General features: G+C 45.7%; 2 long non-coding RNA genes across 2 annotated transcripts; both read left to right on the top strand.

Annotated features, from left to right (window-relative positions):
• The first annotated feature begins 536 nt into the window (after positions 1-536).
• On the top strand, positions 537-3,281 carry LOC122482693. The gene is made up of 3 exons (XR_006297214.1): positions 537-757; positions 1,124-1,226; positions 2,430-3,281. It is a non-coding gene; the product is annotated as an uncharacterized LOC122482693 (long non-coding RNA).
• Positions 3,282-7,181: 3,900 nt separating this feature from the next.
• Positions 7,182-10,201, top strand: LOC122482692. Its single transcript, XR_006297213.1, has 2 exons — positions 7,182-8,013; positions 9,937-10,201. It is a non-coding gene; the product is annotated as an uncharacterized LOC122482692 (long non-coding RNA).
• Positions 10,202-14,923: the final 4,722 nt, after the last annotated feature.

Genomic DNA, 14,923 nt, shown 5'->3' with positions numbered 1-14,923 from the left:
AAGGATAGTTTCCACATGGCCCTTCCTATCAAAAGGACTTTTACCCTACCAGCCAGGGAGCCAATACAAAGAATCTGTTAAGGATGTGCATTTCATGTATGCATTGTGGTCCGTTTTCATTGGGAACCAGAGAAATAAACAAGGGGTTGGGTCCTTAGACTTTCCTCCCAGTGCACAGTTACAACAGGTCTCTTTGGGGGAAAGACTGGAGAACCATCTACTATGTATACTTGAAATGGCATCACAGGATCCTTCTTCAGGGGGATCCAATCCCCCCTCCTATGGCTTAAGGGTTTGTGGACGTGACTGGTGGGGACTGAGTCAAGGACAGGTATTTTCCACTGTGGCTGCTGAAATTAGCCTTCTGCTTTCCAGTGCTCCATACTTTCTCATTATAAAAGCTTGAGAAACACTCTGGTTCATCTGCCTCACCACTAGGAACACCATGATCTGTTAGCCAATGCCCTGTAGGTCAAGGCATGCTGAATGCCACTCTGGTCTTCCTGTCAATTATAGTAATAATGCCTCTTGCCTCTGATGTTAAGTGCTGCCACGTGGCTTTTGCCATTCCAGAATCCCCCTGTTCCTACTGGAATTAGAAAGCCTAGTTCCACAGTAACATCTTCCATTGCCAACTGGCCTTCAAAGATGCAGGTGGACCTCTCACAAGGGAGATCTCTATTGCTCTACTGAGCAAACCATTGTCTGTGTCCTCCAGAAGTACAGAGTCAGGTGATAGGTTTTCAGGTCTTACATGGTAAGTCCATTCTACCATTAGTATTTTTCTGAATCTTTTGTCTCCTTTAATATTCTGCCAAAGCAGTTCCGACATCATTACCTCATTTACTGTAGGTCATTCCCATGTCCAAGTATCAAGGAGCCAAGTTTCTAGGTAACTGGACTGGCTCCAAATACCCTTGTCAAAACTTTGGGTCCCGAGTGATAGGTGTGTGACTTCATATCGTTAGTCCTGTATTCTGCCTCTTCTGCATATCTAATATCCCAAAGATCCACCTGCACATAGGTTTCCTGATCCCTGCTGGTACAACTCAGCCAGTTCGTGGAATTGATTCTGGGTGTAGGTAATTTTCTCCTGGGGTGGGGATTATACTTCCTCATTCAGGCTGTGTGGAGATCTGACCCTGGTTATCAGCCTATGAACAACAAGTTGAGTAGAAGAGGATCTTAAGGAGACTGAGCTTCATTCTGTGAGGCACTTGCTGCAGGTAAGGTCGTGGGTTATTCCGGTATACAGAAAAGGAGAGTCTGTTCTCCTCTGATAAAGGGGATGGGGCTACGTTTTCCAGCCAGGGTAATTCTGAGCAATGTTGAGACTGAAGACTCTCAAGCTCATCCAACCAGGGTTCCCCTCCCTGAGCCCCCGGTGTCTGGTCCTGAACCCCATTCTTTTTCTATCTGGCTCTGGCTTTAACACAGGAAATTTATCATGGCTGCACACTTAGCATACTTTGTGCGGCCTGTACAATTCAGAGTCTTTATAATCAGACCCTGGATCTGACGTTTATGCATAGTGTGCCCTTGGGCGGTAGAAGATGAAAACCTTAAGGTTGCCATATAGGCCCTCTGGCTTCCGCAGTGCACCATAAGGTGGCGATGAACCATCCAGAATTTTTCGTTTCTTTTTTAAAGTTTCCAATGCCCTCAAAAGCAGTTTATTGTGCCAACCTTTATAATTATTATCACCCCTTATTAATTAAGTTCAGCAGCCACCTGATAATTGAAAACCTCACCTGATCACAATTAACCTTAGGTGACAGCTTTAGTAATTGCAATATCACTCATCAGGGCTTCACTAACCAATAGCAACGGGTGACTTAGTACATCCAGTCGGGGGGACACGCCAGCACAAAATCCCGTCCTGAGAGTCTGCTTCTTAAGGGTCGCTTCTGGTAACAACTGCCTTAGCCTAATTTTGCTAGAAAATAGAATGTGGTACAAACACTCACGCTCTAACAATTCATTGGGGTGTGCAGTCCCAGGAAAGCAAGTGAGGGAGAAAAACGGGAGAGCAGCAGGCAAGGAGGGAGAGTAATCACGGAGGGTAATTACCGAGCCGGCCTGAGCCTTGCAAAAGCCAAAAACACTTGGTGTCACCGGACAGCACGAGAAACTGCTGTGATTCTGATCAACCCACCAGGAAAAAGAAGGGCGAACAACGTATCTAGTGTTTCCTTCTTACCGCATATATTCGCTTGGCATTTGTGCAAAGTGGTGCTATACCCTGAGACATCCGGGTGGTGCTAACTGGCCCCTCCAAACAGCTGACAGGGAAACTGTAACTTCTATGGGTCCAACTCAGGCAATGTGTACACGCATCATTGTCCCTGTCCCAGCCAGGGCTGCAAAGGGTTCTCCCCACTCTGGTGGCCACGGTAGCAAAGCCAGTGACCATGTCTTTGCAATCACAGAAGCAGCAGGAGGCGATGCAGGCGAGCTCTGGTCAGGAAGCAAGGCGAATGATGGAGGCCTGGAGTGACGGGGGTAAGCCGGATGCAGCAGGTCTGGGGTGCACATAGACTAGGTCAGGCATACCCTGGTTTCTTTCAAAAGGAAATGGGTACTTAGAGCACAATTGAAGCATTAGATGTATTCATCGCTCCAACGTCGTCATTGCCTCAAAAACTTTTCTTTGGGCAGCGAGGATATTTCTCTCTCTTTTAGAAGTAAATTAGGAGTTCATATTGGTATTTCTAATTAAAATGGAAGATTACAGGGTCTTACTTGGGTTTATACCTGAGTCTGTTGTGCTAAAAATCTTGGTTTGTAGTGACATTAAGGAACATGCTTATTTGCTGATCCTACAGGATGAATGTGGTAGTTTCAAAATAAAAATACTAATCACCCCGCTCCCCGAGTCAGACCATATTAATCTTCAGTTACATGTGGTCCCAATCTCTTCAGTGCTTCTTGCTGACAGAGGAATACACATCCCTGATTTTTTGAACTCAGAGTATGTGACTTTCTTTGGCCAATAAAATCAGATGAAAGAAGAGTGATGGTCACTTCCAGGAGGAGGTTTGAAGAGCCCGAGTATCTTTTCCTTCTGCCTCAATGAGTGGCAAATATTCCACAGATGCTACCGCCCGACTTGGGTCACGGAGGAAAGAGGACACAGATCAGAGCTATAGCTAACATACGATAAAAACGTAGTGTGAGGGGAAAAGAAACTTTTATGATTGAAAAGCCACCAAGACTAGGGGTTGTTTATCACCATAGAAATAACCTAATCTAGGGGGCGCCTGGGTGGCTCAGTCGGTTGGGCGTCCGACTTCGGCTCAGGCCACGATCTCACAGTTTGTGGGTTCGAGCCCCGCGTCGGGCTCTGTGCTGACAGCTCGGATCCTGGAGCCTGCGTCGGATTCTGTGTCTCCCTCTCTCTCTGCTCCTCCCCAACTCATGCTCTGTCTCTCTCTCAAAAATAAATAAACATTAAAAAAATTAAAAAAAAAGAAAGAATCGAATCTACATACCACTGAATACATTTTAAGGTTTCCTCATGGTTCTTTTTAGTCCTTCGGATAGATCCCATTAAGGATATACTGCCGAAATACAGTTTTCCAGAGTCATTTGCAATAACTCTTCTTCGGGTGCCTACACCACCAAACCAATATACAATTATTACCGTTTCCATTTCCCCAACTTCCATAAATCTTCCCTTCATCTTAATTGTACTTTTAACGACTTTCGTTTTTAAAAATATGTATTTATTGGGGCGCCTGGGCGGCTCAGTCGGTTAAGCATCCGACTTCGGCTCAGGTCATGATCTCGTGGTTCGTGGGTTCCAGCCCACCTCGGGCTCACTGCTGTCAGCACAGAGCCCGCTTCGGATCCTCTGGCCCCCTCTCTCTGCCCCTCCCCCACTCGAGCACTCTCAAACATAAAAATAAACATTAAAACATTTCTAAAACAGTAGTTATTTCTTTCGAGAGAGAGAGAGGGAGAGAGAGAATCCCAAGCAGAGCCCAACACGGGGCTCCATGTTACCAACTGTAAGATCATGGCCTGAGCTGAGATCAGGAGTCAGGCACTTAACCGACTGAGCCACCCAGGCGCTCCTAGTTAATTTTACTTTCAAATTAAAACATTTACACAGCTCCAAAGTCAAAATTACACAACAAATTCTGTGCAGTTAAGTCCAGGTGCCATCCCTGCCCTCTATCCGGTTCCTTCTCTCTCCTTATAGGTCCCCATTCTTGCTGGTTTTTGGTTTATCCTTCCATTATTACCTATGGATAAGATAAGCAAATATGTTTCTATATTCATATACCCCCTTTCCTACACGAAAGATAGCATACCATAAACACCGTTCTATAACTTGCCTTTCTTAACAATATATCCTGGAAACGATTTCACAGAAGTATATAGAGATCCTTCTTATTTATTTTTACAGTTTTATACCATTCAGTTGTATGAATGCACCGTAGGTATTCATGGACATCCGGGTTGTTTCCATTCTTACACTATCACAATTATTGGCAGTGGATATCCTTGTGCTATCTCATTTTATATTTTTACCAGTGTATTTTTTGAGCTAGATCCCCAAAGTGGAATTGCTATGTTAAAAGGTAGGCAAATGTGTAATTTCACTAGATGGTCCGAATTCTCCTCCAAGGGGTTGTATCCTTTTGTATTTCAGCAACGTACGAGAACCTGTTTCTGGGAGTTTTATTAATGGAACATAGTGTCAGGCTTTGGGTTTTTGCCAATCTGATAGGAAGGAAATGATATCTCGTATAGTTTTAACTTGCATTTTTCATATTCTGAGCAAGTTGAGCCTCTTCCCGTATATTTAGGGGTCATGCACATCCCTTCCCCCCACAAACCATTAATATACTCTGCCCATTTTTCCGCAGGGTTCTGGTGCTTTTGTTCTCAATGTTCAGAAGCTCTTTATCTGTTAGGAATATTTATCTTTCATCTATGATATAGTTTCTATTTTAAGTGGTAGGATCCCTATATAGGAGAATCTGGGAACATTTAGCAAAATTACTAATGCGTCTTCCTTTTGACCCAGAAACCGCACTATGACAACGGACTTGATGTGTCAAGCTGTTGACCCAGCAGCTGCCTACCTCTGGGCTTTTTGTCATGTAAGAAAAAGAATCCTTTAAGTGACTGTACTCAGTTTCTAAAATTTTATTGTTACTTGATGCTTTCTGACTTGAATATAAACATCTGTTTTTCTAAATATCAGACTATTGTAAATTGTATTTAAATGTTCTTCCCTGCCCCTAGGCAGGTCAAGAGCATCTATTCTCTCACTCCAGTCGCTATTTGTCGCCTATCATTTGTCTCTTATCTTTTATTCCATTTTTCCCCCACCACGATGTTACCCCCACCCAGTGACACAACTGTAAGTTAGTAAGTAGTATCTGCCCCCCCCCCCCCCCCGCCCCGCACACAACCAGGGCTCCCAGGGAAGCAGAAGGGAGAGAGGAATGGTTTCACTGTTTTTTTCTCCTTTCTTTCTTTGGAATGAGCCCGCTGTGACTAGCAGGTGGAGGCCTGGTACTCAGGACAGGATGACTGCTCGAGCTCTGTGCGCATGCTCAGCAAGTTGTGACTTGCCTGGGGCACATGGGGAGCCTGGGCCCTGACTGGCCCCCTCTTGGGCCAGCTCAGGGCCTCCTGGGCTGTGTGTCCTCTTTGGCTATTATCCCTTTGGCCACATAAATGGTATATCTGTTCTCCCTGACCTCGGTGGAGATCACGCTATTTCGAGAGTCTGATGCTTTGGGTCAGCTCATGGCTGTGCCTGTCATTTCATATGGAGGAGTCCAGATTTGGCACTAATGTCCATAGACTCTATCCTAGAGAAATAAAAACACTAGTCCATAAGGATTTATATTCTGGGTTATTTATGGCTGCACTGTTTGTAGTGGCCAAAAAAAAAAAAAAAAAAAAAAGCAAACGACATAAGTGCCTATCAATAGGGCCAATAAATGATGGTACATTCATACAATGTGGCATTGTGTTGCTCCTAAAAAATGAGTTAGAGCTGGATCTATTGACCTGGAGAGGCGACAGTGATATACGGTCTTTGATAAGCCACTGCAGTGAGACACCGTATGCTCCACTTTTTCTCTGGATCTTCTTTCAATAAGCAAAAAGACTTCCTTGGTTTATGTCTATGTGTGTGTTCATAGTTTTGAATATTTTGCATATGTTGGGCCTCAGTTTCTTCATGTGTTAACGGAGGAGGACACTGGGGCTTCCGTCATACGGCGACAGGGAGGGTCATAGGAGCTGCAGCAGGTGCACAGCAAAACGCGGTAAGAACAGTACCTCCCTGGTAATAAGCATTCGGTAGATCTTTGCTGTTATTATCACTGTGGCTATTTCACTTTACTATTTTTTTAATGTTTATTTATGTTTGAGCTGGGGGGAGGGGCAGAGAGAAGAGGGAGACACAGAATCGGAAGCAGGTTCTGAGCTGTCAGCACAGAGCCCAGCGTGGAGCTCGAACTCACGAACTGCGAGATCATGGCCTGAGCCAAAGTCGGACACTTAACCGACTGAGCCACCCAGGCGCCCCTCACTATGGCTATTCTAAAAGAACACGGAGAAAGACGTAGGAGATATTTTCAGGCCGTTAATCCTGGTTACAATGTCGGGGGGGGGGGGGGAGAAAGTCAGGAGAAAGAGATAAACCGTGATTTTCACAAAGTAGAAATATTATTTATGATCAAAATTAAAGCGAAATTGTGGAAATTCATATCCTAAGTGGTGTCTATGACGTGGTAAATGGAAAAGAAGCACTATATATGTGTGGGGGCAAAAATAAAAATATTGATTTAATTAGGTGACTGGAGTGCAGGCAATTTTTCTCTCAGATCCTGTGGTTACTTCGATGCGGTTTTTCCTATCAATTATTTGGGAGGAAGGCCTCGTATGGCTCCTGGCACACAGGTGCTCAGTAAATGGTATCTATGGCTAAATTAATTTTTTTTTTCCGACATTTATTTATTTTTGGGACAGAGAGAGACAGAGCATGAACGGGGGAGGGGCAGAGAGAGAGGGAGACACAGAATCGGAAGCAGGCTCCAGGCTCCGAGCCATCAGCCCAGAGCCCGACGCGGGGCTCGAACTCACGGACCGCGAGATCGTGACCTGGCTGAAGTCGGACGCTTAACCGACTGCGCCACCCAGGCACCCCTATGGCTAAATTAATTTTATTTTAATAACTGCTCCCCTCTCAGCTGCCCAGCCTTAGGCTTCCCCCGAAACACCCACGGCTCCTCACGGGGGGCCCCTGCGTACCCGCTGATAATCCGTGGTTGCAGAGCTGTTTGGGTCCTGTGCCGTTAAGCAACAGGGAAGCATGGTTGAAACTGTTGTTAACAATTGAACTGAAAAGGTAGCACCTGATGCGAAGGCCCCGTACCTCTTGCCGCCTCACCCTACACAGTGACGCGCAAGGGATGTCCTAACTTATTTTCTGACACATCACAGAGCCAATTTCCAGATTGGAGCTGCCACACCAGGGAAGGCTCCCTGGAGAGAAGATCATAAATTCTGATCTCCAATCATCTTCTCCCATTTAACCGGATGTGGCATACCAAGCTCCAGAAGCGTAGGCGAGGAGAGGCGCGGGCGGAGTGTGAGAGCAGGTGGAGGTGAGGGGTGTCACTATGGCCTCGGGACAAGCACAGTGGAGAATGTCACTTGTTCTCTTAATCTCGCTCTCTGGCTTTACTGGAAATTTAGGCTTGACCATGAAGGCATTCTGTGACTACATTTTTACCTGCCCTCTCAGGGAGGAATGAGGGCATCTGGTTCTCAGAAAACAACTCCACGCCTCATATATTATGGAAGAGTACGTAACAGGAACGGATGACGGACCTGAGGGGATTTCAGGGCTGGAATGTGCTGGATACGCCTTCGGTACTTCCTCAGACCCTCCTGACTTCACCTGCTTTATCAGATTCCGCTGGCTTCACCTGCAACTTGGGCCCCAAGCTGATTGCTCTCTCTTGGTCATCATGCCTCCCTGTAAGTTCCTCCTGAGAGTGATAAAACGCATAACCAGTGTCTCTGGTTCCTCCCATCACTTCCAGACTCAGATACAGCATCACAGCAAAGGGTACAGGATCTGGCTTTCCAAATAATTCTCAAAGGGACCCAAATGATGCCACTCAGAAATGTGCTGAGATTAACGCCACATGGGGCAGACTTTGATCGATGAGAAATAAGGGAAGGGAAGGAAACTGGCAGATACATTCTGCCTCATCCCTCTTCTGAACGGACTGCTCCCAGAGACAGTTTCTCCATATAACGTGCCTGGAGACTTCCACGTGGCTGAACAATTCTCTTGTTGACAACCTGCTTTTCTCAGCTCATCCTGAGACACGGTCGGCTCCGTAATCACCGCCTTGCATTGCTTTGCAATCTGCTCCTTTCCTCTCCTTTTTCCTCACTCTTACTGCCCTAGGTTTATACAGCACAATAAGACTGGCAGCACCTAATCCCTGCTGCAGGCTCCATTCTCTAGGGTAAAGTGGTAAACAGAATAGTGGCCCCAAAAGAGGTCTATGTTCTAATCCCCGGAACCTATGACTGTGTTACCTTACATAGTAAAATGGATTTGCAAATACGATTAAGTTAAATGTGTTCAGATGGGGAAATTATCCTGGATTATCCAGGTGAGCCCAATGTGATCACAGGGATCCCTAAGAGAGGGAGGCAGGAGGGTCAAAGTCAGGAGAAGGTGATGTCAGGTTGGAAGCAGAGATTAGAGAGATGTAGCCATGAGCCAAGGAATGCGGGCTAGTCTAGAAGCTAGAAGAGGAAAGGATCGGCCTCCCCTGGAGTCTCCAGAAGGGACCCTAACAACACTTTGTGCCCCATAAGACTCATTTCACACTTCTGACATCTGGAACTGTCGGAGAACAAATCTGTGTTGTTTCAAGCCACTAAATGTGTGGTAATTTGTTATATCAGCCATATGAGACTAATGCAGGAACCTTGGCTAAAACAGCTCTTAAATGCCCTGGTTTCCAGCATGATCCTATTTTGCATGATTAAAGTTGAATGCCATATTGTATTTTTCCTCTCTGAATTCCTTCTGTGAACAAATCCTAATCTCTCCCCCGGCAGATGGATGCCCTGGGTGGGCTGGGGCAGAGATTTATTCTCACAAAGGTAACTGTATACATACGTGTTTATATATACACAATCAACAAAAACAGGAAGACGGGGAGAAAATATTATTAACCATGGCAGCAGGTGACTTACTTCTTGCCTTGAACTTTTGTAGATTTCCCCTCTTATCTCCAACAGACAGACATTTTTCTATTATAGTAAAAAAATCATTTAAAGTGATTAGGTAAGAGACAGTCTAAGGATTTGCACTAGCCTCTGGTACTCTAGAAGTTAGTATAGAGGACAGACTACCATGAGCTGGAACGGTCAGGGTAGGCTTCATGGAGGAGGGAGGAATCAGAGAAAGACCTGGAAGGATGGGTATTGAGGGGTAGAGTAAGAGAAGGAGATACGGTGAAAGCCAAGAAAAGTGTATTTTCCCCAGGTTAATAAATAAACCCATTTGACTTAAAGGGAATGTCTGCAAAGAATGTAATCACAGTACAAAGGAAAAAAATAACGTATGCAGCATTTCCTTTTTGTTGGATATTGTAATAAGTACTCTGCTGGGTTAACTCACTTAATCTTCCCAAAATCCTCATGAGGAAGTTCTGTAATTATCCTAAGTACACAGACGAGGAAATGGAGGAGGAACTGAATGCCACGAAACTCGGCAGCAAGTTGATTGGGTCCAGATTCAAACCCCACAATCACTCAGAGCTCATGTGTGACATGGAGATTGGAGAAGAACCCTTAAGGCCTTGACAGAGCAAATGTATTAATTTTCTATTGCTGGACGTAACAGACTGAATGTTTGTATCTGTGTATCCACAGCTCATAGGTTGAAACCCAGTCCTGCGTGTGATGGCATTTGGTGATGAGGCCTTTGGGAGCCCTCACGAATGGGACCAGCGCCCCATAAAAAGAGACGCCAGAGAGACGATCTCTCTCTCCACCACATGAGGTCACAGCAAGAAGGTGGCCATCTGCAAACCAGGAGGGGGGGCGGTCATCACCAGGACGTGACCATGCTGGCACCCTGATCTTGGACTCCCCACCTTCCAAAACCATGGGAAATAAATTCCTGTTGTTTAAGCCACCCACGCTGTGGTATTTTGTTAAAGCAGCCTCACCCAAGACCTTGCATACCGAATTACTAAACATTTAGCAGATTGAAATGATACCCACTTATACAGCGCCGTGGGTCGGAGATTCAAGTAGGGTCAACTGGGGTTTCTGTTCAGGGTCTCGCAAGGCCCAACTCACGGTTTGGGCCAGGCAGGGCTCTCCTCCGGAGGCTCTGGGGACAAATCAGCGTCCACGCTCCGTCAGGTTGCTGGCTGCATGCGGTTCCTGTGGCTGTGGGCCGAGGTTCTGCCTCCTCGCTGCCTGTGGCCTCCTTCTCTTCTGCCAGCGGCTGGAGAAAACGCTCTGCCCCAAGGCGCGCGTCTAAATGAGGCCCAGCTGCATAATCTCCCTTTTGCTGTTTTGTGATTTCGGGAAGGCAGCCCCTCCTCCTGACCGGCTTCCCTGGCGGGAGGTGTCGTAGCAGGATTCACTTAGCTGGGGTGGGTTTTGGAAGGATGTCAGGGCACAGCTGGGACTGAGGCGTGGACGGCGTGCAGACTGGAGACCAGAGCGCAGTCACGGGGCCGGACGGTGAAGGCCCAGGTTAGGGCAGGCGCGGGGGAAGACAGACCGGAGAGAAATGGGGATGGTGAATCACCCTGTAGCACTTGCGACCTTTTGGAACACCTCCGCGGCCCTTATGTCACATGAGCCTCATGACGCACCTGTGGGGAAGAAGGAAGGCATGATTCTCTCCATTTGACAAACTGGCGAGTCCCCGAATCTCTGTGCTTCAAAGGTCAGCCTCTGGGTCCCTGGTCCTGGCTGCCTGACTCAGGCCCCCTGTTCCTCTGGAGTTCAGGAACAGGAATTTGGGCCTTGATATCAGGTGCCATCGGGTTCCTGCCATTGTGTCCTCCTTGGGCCCGCGGGCAGTTCCTTCCCAAGGGAAACATCTTAGGGGAATCTGATTGGCAGGCACAGGGTGAAGATAGGGGACATTCCTTTCATGCTCCGGACCCCCCAGCATTCTTAGGAAGGCTGTGAAGGGGGCCGAAGTGCGGGAAGGAAGGGGATAGGCCACAGAGAGAGGCTTTCTCACCCCTGTTAGGGGGAAAGGAGATGCGAGAGAGAGACTTTTTATTTTTGTTTTTATTTTACGTTGTCACCTTGAGAAGGGAACGACAGGGGACAGAGAGGGTGGAGGGAATGTGGAGACAGAGTGAATGACACCTACTGACTGTAAGTGACACAAGTCTACCGAGGGAAAATGTGGCATTCCAGAGGAGCAGGAAGGGGAAAAAAAGTCACTCATATTCCCACCAGGTTAGAAATAACACCCTTTAAGATTTTGGAGCCAGAGAGAGAGTCCAAGTTTTGCATGTGGATATGTATGTCCTATATATGTACCTACTATTCTAGAAATCTGCTTTTGTGGTTGATCAATACCTATGATGGCTGTATGGGGTGGGTCTCCAAGCAGATTCTTGCAGGGGCTGTGCCCCCTCCCCCCCATAAGCAGCGGTCAGGCACGAGCAAGTCCTGTCTCCCCGTCTCTCCAGGAAAGCCGTCCACTTAGCTTGCCCTGGACAGCCTATTCTTCAGACACAAATCACTTCCAAAAAAAAAAAAAAAATCACTCCATTAAGAAATTCAGCCCAGTCATCTCAGGTCTCAAATGCTTCCATTTTCTCCAGTCCGTCTGAAAAGGAGAGACACAGAAAGGAGAATTTTAAATGGCACATATTGATTGGCTTGGCTCACCAAAAGAAGGCACTTTACCAGCTTTTCAAATTACAATTTATTCAATAGCAAAAAAGTAACTCAATTTGAGAAAGAGCTCTGACACCCCGTAGGAGTTGCTTTCTCTCCACTTAAATTATATCATGATCATTGTTCACTCATCATTCGCTGGAAGCCACTGGGCAAAGCACAGCTCCTGGCACCTAGGAGACAATCAATAAAGATGGTTGGATTAATGAGACTCTAACTGGCAGGGAAGTTCAAAGTCCAGAGACTTGGGAAATTCAATGTGGGGTGAAATGGGTTGAACGTGCAAGGTTAATCCTCTTTGGTCCCTATTGGGAAGATCACAAAGTTTAGAATCAACCTGACCTAGGTTCAAATCCTGCCCCCTTTTACTTCGGTGAATACTTCGTATCTGTGGACCCTTAGTGTCCTTGTCAACAAGAGAAGAGACATCTTCCCTGGATGTTTGTTGTGAGGTTTCAAAGAGATGCTCTCCATCAAATGCATCTCCAGGACCAGAAGAAAGAAGGTGCCTCTAGATATTGTTGTGCTGGAGATGAGGGTTTGATTTCCCAAAGGGGAGGCAGCTATATGTTGAATCCACTAAAATAGTCATTGAATAAAAAAAAAAGTTGGTTCATCTCTCTCTCTCTCTCTCTCTCTCTCTCTCTCTCCTTTTTCCTTTGTTCCTTTGTTTTATTTCTTTATACCAGAGGGAAGGTGGGGGGGGAGGGGGGAATGGGTGAAATAGGTGAAGGGAATTAAGAATGCACTTATCATGATGAACACTGTGCAATATATAGAATTGTTGAATCATTACATTGGACACCTGAAATTGGTATAACACTGTACATTAACTGCACTGAAATGAAAATTAAAAGCTTAAAAAAACAAACAACAGTTGGTTCTCTTTACTTCCCAGTTCCTCGTCCTTGCCTGCAATTCCAGAAGCTGCCACCAGAGCTAGAGAAATGGGTCAAGTCAGAATTGCAGTGAACTACACTGGGCCCTCCTTTTAAAGAGTACAGGGCTTTTCTGTACATTATCTCCCCCATTTTTCTGTCTTCAAATGATCTGAATGTCTTTACCCACAATAAAAGGATCCATTTGCAGGGGCGCCTGGGTGGCTCGGTTAAGCATCCAACTTCGGCTCAGGTCATGATCTTGAAGTTTGTGAGTTTGAGCCCCGTGTCAGGTTCTGTGCTGACGGCCCAGAGCCTGGAGCCTGCTTAGGATTCTCTGTCTCCCTCTCTCTCTCTGCCCCTCCCTGCTCTCTCTCTCTCAAAAATAAATAAACATTAAAAATATTTTTTTTTGAAAAGGATCCATTTGCATATCAGCTTCTCAATTACAGATCTTGCTTGACTTAACAATGGGGTTAGTCCCAATACACCCATTGTGAGTTGAAAATATCATAAGTCAACAATGCACATAATTCACCTTACCTACCAAACATCCTAGCTTAGCCCAGCCCACCTTAGATGTGCTCAGAACACTTACATTAGCCCACAGTTGGTTGTCAGCATATCATTGCTGACCCTCGCGATTGCGGGGCTGACTGGGAGTGGTGGCTGCCCTGCCCATCGGCCCCAGAGAGGACCATACACTTACTACTAGCCAGGGAAAAGATCGAAATTCAAAGTACAGTTTCTACCAAATGCATATCACTTTCACACCATCATCAGTTTGAAAAATCTTGTGTTGGGATACAGGAGTGCTGATGCATAGGGGCACTTGTTCCCCAATGTTTATAGCAGCACTTTCAACAATGGCCAAATTACGGAAAGAGCCTAAATGTCCATCAACTGATGAATGGATAAAGAAGATGTGGTTTATATATACAATGGAATACTACTTGGCAATGAGAAAGAATGAAATCTGGCCATTTGTAGCAATGTGGATGGAGCTGGAAGTATTATGCTGAGTGAAATAAGTCAGTCCGAGAAGGACAGATATCGTATGTTTTCACTCATATGTGGATCTTGAGAAACTTAACAGACCATGAGGGAAGGGAAGGGGAAAAAAAATAGTTACAAACGGAGAGGGAGGGAGGCAAACCACAAGAGACTATTAAATACAGAGAACAAACTGAGAGTGGTTGGGGGGGTGGGGTTGGAGAGAGGGAAAATGGGTGATGGGCATGGAGGAGGGCACTTGTTGGGATGAGCACTGGGTATTGTATGTAAGCCAATTTGACAATAAGTTATATCAAAAAGAAAAAGAAAAAAATCTTGTGTTGAATCATGGTCAGCCAGGGGCCATCTGCACTTTACTGTCAAAGTCATAGGCTGGTTGGTTGCAGGTGATAAAGAAGAGAGTAGGGAGAAAATCTTTGCAAGTTTCCAGGTTCCTGCATTTGGGATCAGTTGCTGACAGCCCGGGAGAGACTTTCTGCTAAATGTTCTAGGATGCTTATTAAGCTTCTGGAAGATAAGCGGTTAACTCTTAGGTCAAATATTGGAATTAAGAACAAAGGTCATGGTGACCTGAAAAACGATTTTCTTTCTTACTTGCATAGGACTTTCATTTTTAATTTCTTTTTATTCAATTAATTTCATGCTATTTCATTTCTTTCATTTATTCATTTCTTTCATTTCATTTTCCTTCAAACATTTATTGGTGCAATATTGTGAGTAGCATTGCTGTAGCTAGGCCCTGGGGATTTTTCTGGGAACAAAACAAATGAAGCCTTTGCCTCTTGGAGTTGAGATTCTGCTGGGGGAGACAGACAGTTGAACAATAAACATAAGATAATGGCAGGCGGTAATAAATGTTCCAAAGGAAAAAAAAAAAAAAGCAAAGTAAGAAGCTAGACTGTCATGGAGGCAATATCTGGGCAAAGTAACCGAGTACAAAGGCAGAGTAAGCCTTTGTAGATATCTGGGGGTGAAGGAATGTTCCAGGCAAAGAAGTAGAAAGTGCAAAGGCCTGAAGTCAGGGGCATGTGTTGTGGCGATGAGGAGCTAGGAGGCCAGTGTGACCGGAGTGCGCTGAGCACAGGGGA

This window comes from Prionailurus bengalensis, chromosome D1, assembly GCF_016509475.1.
Source record: "Prionailurus bengalensis isolate Pbe53 chromosome D1, Fcat_Pben_1.1_paternal_pri, whole genome shotgun sequence".
NCBI classification, from domain to species: Eukaryota; Metazoa; Chordata; class Mammalia; order Carnivora; family Felidae; genus Prionailurus; species Prionailurus bengalensis.
Note: the sequence above shows the minus strand (reverse complement) of the source record. Positions and strands in the feature narration are given on the sequence as shown.